The sequence below is a fragment of the Anser brachyrhynchus genome (genome assembly GCF_964034855.1).
Source record: "Anser brachyrhynchus genome assembly, chromosome: 1".
Lineage (NCBI taxonomy): Eukaryota > Metazoa > Chordata > Aves > Anseriformes > Anatidae > Anser > Anser brachyrhynchus.
Window position 1 is genome coordinate 63,271,359 of NC_137694.1, and position 8,593 is coordinate 63,279,951.

At 35.6% G+C, this 8,593-nt stretch overlaps 1 long non-coding RNA gene across 1 annotated transcript; it reads left to right on the plus strand.

The window, feature by feature from the left end:
- Positions 1–814: 814 nt before the first annotated feature.
- LOC308195617 lies at positions 815–8,062 on the plus strand. Its single transcript, XR_013951672.1, has 3 exons — positions 815–3,085; positions 5,867–5,935; positions 7,902–8,062. It is a non-coding gene; the product is annotated as an uncharacterized lncRNA (long non-coding RNA).
- The last annotated feature ends 531 nt before the right edge of the window (positions 8,063–8,593 follow it).

Here is an 8,593-nt window from a genome sequence, read left to right on the forward strand (position 1 = left end):
TGCAAAATACCCCAAATGGGAACTTTTATTTTGTGTCTGGCCCAACAGCCTCCATCTAACCTCTCTGTGTTCTGCTGATCTGTGACCAACTCGAGGTGGATGAAAGAGTCTGACACGCCTTCCTGCTGGAAAAAGCCCAGTGGTGGGTGCTGAAAAGATAGATGGGACCTATAATCTATCTAAATTCAAACTAAGCACCAGTTCCCTATAAGGTCAATATGGACAGAAGATGTAAGCTATCCAGTGTATTCTTGGTGCTCAGATTGCTGGTATAATATCTACTAAAATGTGAACATAGACTTGACACCTTCTTTATCTTGTTCATGCATATAGAGGCAAGGAAAATCCTTAGCATTTATCCATAAGAAAAAGAATAATTTTAAGTGGTATAATTTTCTTCGTTTCACTCTGCTCCTATGTTGAGACAGCAAGTAGCCTTGGATCTTTTTTCTTAAGAGTGTTAACATCTCTTCAGCCACTCTGAATCCCTTCAGTTGTTGCTCATTACCTCTGTGATGCACAATGTGGTCTTGAGTGGAATTTAAACATTCGATGTCAAACTAAGTTTTGTTTAGTGTTGTTGTTATTAACACTACTCTTTCTGAGAGTTTATTATATGTACCATATCTTTATGAAGTTTGAAGAAATATCAGCCTTTCAATCTCTTCAAAGATTTTCTGAGCATACAGATAAAATTTAAGAAATATTACAAAATAGTTTACTATAATTCAATAGCAGAACAAACACTCAGATATTAAAACAGTATTTTGAGGTGTGTTACTACTTTGTATGCATGGAAAATTAAGAAAGAAAGAAAGAAAAAGAAAGAAAGAAAGAAAGAAAGAAAGAAAGAAAGAAAGAAAGAAAGAAAGAAAGAAAGAAAGAAAGAAAGAAAGAAAAGAAAGAAAAAGAAAGAAAGGTTGCTATAGTGCTTCGCACATTGATACAATTAAACACCTGCAAATTCAACTTCCTTCTCAAAACCAGTCAAGAACATTCTGTAGATTTTGCTTAGTCATGTTGTGATAATGATAGAATTCTAGTCTGCTAGTGATACCAAAACAGAGGCCTTAGCCTTAGCCTTGGACATTTAACATGGAAAAACACAACCTGAATTTAGACCCCCTTAATTGTAACTAAATGGAAGTTCTTGGAAGAGGAATATTAAAATCATGTATCATTATTATTATTTATACACAATCCCTTCATACCTGCAAAAGCAACTGAGAATAACAGTAATGTAAGAAAGCACCAATAACAGGAGAGAAGACTATGACTTACCACTGTGCATGTAAACCCACCAATCAGCAGACATAACAATAAGAAGTACATGGACTTGTAATCCAGCTGACTACAGGAGATGAGCAACACTGTAATTTTTCCTCAATAGCCTTTGAAAAACAATACTTTCCTTTCAGCCAGACCCACCATAACCAAACCTGCTATTTAGAAGTCATGACAGCACCTTAAATATCTTGTTGTTTTTTAAAGGAGGTGTGGGGTTGCTGGGAGAGAGAATATATTTTGTTAGGCCAAGACATGAAGTTGCCGTTATCTGTGTTGGTAACTCTTTTTATTTGCCTATGATTTCGAGCCTTCAAAGCTAATATTCTTTTTCTTTTTCTTTTTTCTTTTTTTTCCTTCACAAAGGAATGTCTTTTTATAATGAAATGGATATTCTTATGTATTTTACATACTTTTAGGGAAAAAAAACAAAAAACCTACCCTTCATATAGTTCAATGAACGAGAAAATAGAAAGACAATTAGCAGGGTTGAAAGCACACAAAATATAGAAACCCCAGTGTTTCCTATTAAAAATAAATCTGTACCCCAGTGTTTCCTATTAAAAACACATCTGTACCTGCAAACTAGTGTGCGTTGTGCAAGGATGTAGACAGATTTTTCAGAGCAATCCAAAATAAAATGCAACAATTTAAAGGTTTCTAAATATATGTATTTACTTACTTTTAGAATTTCAGTAGTATTCTGCAGTTCAAGAATTACTTCTCAGTGCAACATTTTATATATGGTGTTTAAAATTCCTTACAATGAAATACAAAACCAGTGGTTTTCAAACCCAAGGTTTTTCATCTGAGGTCTACCTTGCCATTCCAAAGATCTCTATGCCCTTCATTTACATGTGTGAGAAGAACAAAGTGCAGCCTAGCAGTACAAAAGCATACCCTTCACCAGCTCATATGTCTTCCCCCACACACCAAGTCATCACCAGGCAGACAGTCCCTGTACTCTGTATCATTGCAAATTCCATCTATAATTTTACTGGAGAGTTCATACTTATCTTCTGAAGAGTCTCTTTCTTTGAAGTATGTATAACTTTCTAAAATGCTGCATGCTGATAGACTGATAGTATATTTTTTGCCTCAGGCACTTCTTGCCATTGCCCTCAGCTAACCTACAGCTCAATGGCACATTATGTCATTGAATACAACTGTGATGTGCAGCTCCACAGCAAAGCTAGGTAGATGAAGCTTGAACCCAGCCCAGAAGCCTCATACTTTAAACATTTCCGGATTTATCCTAAATCTTTCATTTTGCCCAAAATAGTAAAATATCTAAAAATGGCAAAAGCCTTAAAGAGGATGAAGGATATGTTTCTTACTCACTTTTAATCAGTTAGGCTTTGGATTTATACTGAGTCTCTCTCGTGCTCCTGAATCCCAGAGATAAAAATTTGGGTTAATAGCAATTAAAAAAAAAAAAAAAAAAAAGACCAAAATTAGGCAGTAGAGAGAAAAAAGATATACCAGTATGGATGCACCGATGCATTCCGTGCTGTAAATTAACACGTGTCAATCAGAATAAGAGACAATTTTTGTTTCTGCTTCTGCTATTGTTAAGTTGTGCTAAGAAAATGCAAAGCACGAGCCCCATGCATTCAACTTTGGGGGTATTATTCATTAGAGGTAGTTCACATTTGGCACTTTTATTTGTTACAGTGTCATCCAGGGAAGTTTCTTATTGTGTACTTTCAGAAAGATCATTGTCAGATGTAGAAGAACAAAGAATAAGCTTCAGCTGTTCACACCACCATACAATAGGTTTGACTATAATCCAAGGAAAGAGGTAAGGAAAAATGAGCTCACATTAATATTATTTCTTTTAAGGTTGTGCAGAAGGCTGATGTGTGTAGAATTGAAGTTTTCTATTTACATGGAATACAGAAAAAGCCAGGCACTGCATCAGTGTTTCAGTGGTCAACTAAGCCAATACTTGTGGGGCTGTTGCCAGATATGTCAAAGAAAATAGTTCATTGCATCCAAGTGCTGCTCAAGTATAAAAATTCTGGGAGTCCGTTGTCTTCAGCTGTGCTTATTTCACAGTGACCTTAGAATAGCTAAAAGTACTAGAATAGATGAGGTATGGTTTTTGTTTTGTTTTGTTTTGTTTTCCTGCAACTACTTCTTCAGCACCTTCTTCCCTGAAATGTCTTCCATATGGAGTAATGGAGAGTGACTGGCAAGCAGCTAAAGCATCATATTTCAGATAAGTTTCTCTCTCATTGAGGTAGTTCTCTGCTAAACAAAGATGGACATTTTGCTATATCTGAATGACATAAAAGTCACAGGTTAGTAATGAGATTCTGTACATCTTCAGATGGCTACACCTGGAGTACTGCATTCTGTTCTAGGGTCATAAGTGCAAGAGAGACATGGACATAACAGAGAGTCCAGAGAAGGGCTACTAAGATGTTTAAGGGACAGGAGCATCTCTCCTAAGAAGAAAGGCTAAGAAATCTTGAACTGTTTAACCTAGAGAAAGCTCAGGGGGGTCCTACCAATGTATATGAATAACTGAGGGGAGGGTGTAAAGAAAACAGAACCAGGACTTTTTCAGTGGTACCCTGTGACACCCTGTGGGACAAGAGGCAATCAGCACAAACTGGAATACAAGAGGTTCCCTTTGAACAAGAGGGAGCACTTTAATGTGTGGGTGACCAAGCACAGGCATAGGTTTCTAAGAGAGGTTGTGGTGTCTCCCTCCTTGGAGATATTCAAAAGCCACCTAGATGGGGTTCTGGGCGAACAGCTATTGGTGGCCTGCTTGAGGAGGTTGAACAAGATGACCTCCTGGTGTCCCAACCTCAGCCATTCTGTGTTTCTGTGATTCTGTGATTCCCCAGCTACACTGTAACCACATACCTTAGCATGCAGAGTCTATGCTAAGCATTGCCCAACTCCCTTGCCAAGTGAAAGAGGTGTTCGATTCCTGCCTTGTCTTGTTTCTGTCCCTCAAATTAAAAGGTCTTATACTTGAAGCTCTTTTGCACGTCAGGAGAACGTGGTATATCAGACTTGACTGAGTGAGAGGAGCAATTGTAATGATAGATGAGGACAGAAGAGATCAAGAAAATAAAAAGGAAAAATGATATGAATCAACTCAGAATTAGTGGAAAATAAGGTGCCTAGAAGAATGGATAGGCGAAATGTAACTACATTGTATAGGAAGGCTTTCATCATATGGAAGAAGTTCTTGAACCAGATTAACCTATTCTTTCATCAGAACAGGTCCTTTGTGCCTCTCCTCAACATCTGTCTCCTTGCAGGACCTCAGCAAGCTGTGACATGGGAGTTCACTCCAGTCATAGGACTCTACTACACAGACCAGAGTTCACCACTAATCTGAGCAGTTTAACAAACAAAAGAGATAACATTCCAAAACAAATTGTTGTCAGGGATGAGGAAAAGTGCTAATGAGCAATATAGACTCATCATTGACAGATCACCTTCAGAATAACCCTTCCTAAAATTAGGATCAAATGTCGGTGTTGTTCTGCATGCAAAATGTTCAAGATACTATTGCTCCTCTCCTCAATTCAAAATAATAAAATCTTCAGTAAAACAGTGTCTTTAACACTAGAGTCTAAATTTCTTCATACTGTGCTTTTTGATCTGGACTATTGATTTAGCTTTAATATAATTGTAGATTCTAATATTGCTTTCTTGGCATAACATTTGGGAACTACTTGTCCAGCTTCCCTGGCAGAAATAATAGGCAAACATAGCTGAAGTTAGTGATGCTATAAGCAATGACACCAAGGAAAAGTTGCTTGCAATATGAAGCTGGGTTTGATTGTTTTGTTTTCCAAAGAACTGAAAAGAAAAACAAGAGAAAGTGGATATTTTCACCAAGTGGAATGTGGATATATTCTTGCTCCCTTGGACAAAGTATCCACTTTTAAGGACAGAAGCAAAAAAATGATGAAATATAAAAATGAAATTACACAAGCAAGCAAAATTAATCATAAAAGTTCTATGTGCGATGGTGTTTAGAAGTTTGCAAAGAATTTCCTTAAAATAATATATATATATATTTATATATACAAATATATATGTATAAAGGCATTTGATATTCTTTCAAGACTGTTGGTACTGAATTCTGTTGTTTTCCATTTAAAGTTTCAGGCTTTCTCCAAGAGATATGCAACTTGCTTTTTTGTTTGTTCCTTTTTTTGTTTAAGTCAGACAGTAATATTACAGTAGGTTCCTTAGCTATATGTATAATTATTTAAATATATATATGTTATATAAAATAAACTTTAAAACTTAAGGCCCAGAGGTATACACATAACAGCAAGTCAGCTTTTAAAACAAGGAACTCCTTTCTTAAGTCAAGCTCTTTTAAGAACAGTAGTTTAATTTACACACAGAAGGACCCTTTAGGGAAGAAAAACCTGACTGGATAGATACTTTTTTCTTTCTTTTTTACTTCCCTATGGAATTGTGAATTTATCTTCTGCAGAGTGAATAGGCTTTTATGAAATTTTCTTGCATTAAATTGATTTCTTTAGCATTAATCAGCTGTTTTTAAAGAACAGACTTTGAAATACAACTTTTTCTCTCTCAGCAGGATATTTTATATTTATGTGGAAAAAAAAATGCTAGTAAAGATTGAATCTTCATTTCAGTAAGCCAGGTAAGAGAAGTCCCAATTCTACCAAGGTATTATGGAAGATGGGGTCAATGAAAAGCAATACGTGAGAACTCCATCCAGGAATGTTTACTGCCTTGGCATTGGAGGCAAATATATTTGAATCTATATGGTAGCCTACTCAGTGGGAATAAGGCAAGATTCACACTTCCAACACTGCATCCTGTGCTTTGTTAAGCTGGGCCCTGCCTGTGATGGCTGAAACCTCTCAACAGCTGATCATATTATACATCAGTAACTATAGATTTTTTTTTATATACAAATACATGCTCATATGGATATACATATATATACACGTGTAGCTGGAACCCCACCAGCTCATCTGAGACGACTGTGCTCACAGCACTTACCTGGAAGTCGATACTCTTTTATGAATTTATCACCACATGAGCTTCCCAAGACTATTGAAGTGATCCATAGGAGCCTGGTATGGGTGGCCCCACAGAGGTAGTGAGTGTTCATTTCTTGTGGAATATCTACCTTAGGAAGGTTGGTATTCACACATAGAGACAAGTAGTGCCCAGTGGCCCACCCTGTACCTGGCAGACAGCATGGCCCCAGGCAGTAGCTCCTCATGTACATTCAGGGTTTCTGTTGCCAATTTTCTTAGAAGATTCAGAGCACCGAGGTGAGACATTGCTGCCTACTGCATCAGTGATCTGCACTGAAGCATCAGGGCAAATTCCTAAATAACTATAAATACATCTTTGCAAGTCAGTTGATAAAATTACACACACAAGACATGTATCATAAAAATGATATAAGCATATATCATAAAAATGATTCTAATACCTAATGCAGGGGAAAAAATAGAAAAAAAAATCATGTTTTATTTTGCCTGCCTTTTTGCTTATCTATAAAAATTTTTATAGGCTTTTCATTATCTTTGTGTTCACAGTCCATATACATATACAGATGAGCAATTTAACTGCAGACACTAACTTTTCTCATAAAGTGGCTACATATTCTGCCATTGTCTCTTGCTAAGTGCTAAGAGTTTTAACAGTTTTAATATAACCCTGCAATAGTTGCAATTTCTGTAATATTTGTAGTTTCCTTGTTTCCTGAATGACACATATTTCAGGAGTTTATTATCTACTCATTTCTGAAATAAATATGTATCATTTTTCTTTTGCTTGATCCACATGAGCACTTTCTTATGCACATATCCAGAAGCAACTAAAATGTATGCTGTTTTCTCTAGTAACCAGCACCCCATAGTGTACTAATATCTACCTATTGAAAACCAGAGAAAACTGCTATTAAGTGGAGAATCACTATAAAAAGATGACAGATGATCTAGTGCATAATTTCTCCAGCCAAACTCTTCCATAATAATATTAAGACTTACAAATCTTTTAGGATAATATTAAGATTACATATCAAAGGACCATTAGTGCAGCTACATCACAAAGCTCAAACTGACCCAGTAGCTAATATCAGCATATCTAATTGCTAAGCAAGCTTCAGCATATATACCAGACTAATTTTCTGCTTGACATCCCTCCTCATTTCCCCACAGAGTCATTCCATTTTTAGAAACTAAGGGTCTTTGATGTCATTTTTTGTCCTTATGCTTTCCCAGTTTGGGAACCCAACCTGCTAGTTACTCAGCCACAGAAACAGAAGAAACGTATCACTTCATAATCAGAACACAACCATTGGCTTCCATTCATGGGATGCACACAGAGAACATATAATTACCAAAACACTGTGTATAACTCTTCAGCTACCATGCTCTGTTTGTTTCTGACAGCTACCTATCTGGGAGGTTTTCAAGACTTCTCCAGGGTAATTTATTTTCCTCTAGCTCCTTTTAAGTTCTTGCTATACAGTCAATGTGAGAAAAGTCCACAGTGTGTTAGTTCACTTTCTATTACCATAATCATCTTTGAGTGACCTCAGTGTGTTCCTCCATCTTTTGTTTACATTTGTTTAATGTCTTCTACAGAGAATGGAATAATAGTCTTCTGAGATGACTGTAGACCAACCGACTTTGACCATATTACCCTTCTTCTACAAGCTAATAAATAAATAAACAAGCAAAAGGTAATAGAAAAAATATAATTAAAGATTACATAAGCTAAAGAATAAATTAAGAAAATGGCTAGGCTTTTCAGACAACGAAAAATGTTCATCAATTATTTATTGGATATGATGGTTTGAATCAGTATAAGAAAAACAGGTAAATTACTTTCCAGCATGTGTAATTCATAGAATTGTAGTAATTCTTTCAAAATATTTAATTTTGGGGAGAAAAAAAGAATTTAGATGAATCTTTTTTTGTTTGGTTGGTTTTTGTTTTTTAAATTAGACCACGTATTATTTTCTGGAAAGTAATTGGTGTAGTTCTGAAAATAGAAAAACATTTCAGTTTAGTTTCTAGGTTTATTTGGTTTGGTTTTACATATGTTTAATTTTGCAAGTGCTGATGTAGTTCATTCCAAAAAAATCAAAATTAAATGTACTCCTTTTCACTACAATTAACCAACATAACATCCATAACATTTAAAAAAGAAAAAATATCTAAAATAATAAAACATTTTGTTTCAGAGAAAAATAAGTGATTTTTTTTCTCATTCATGAAAAATGATGTTTTAAGAAAGATTTCATTCCTTTAATCATAGTATAGCTTCCTTCTGT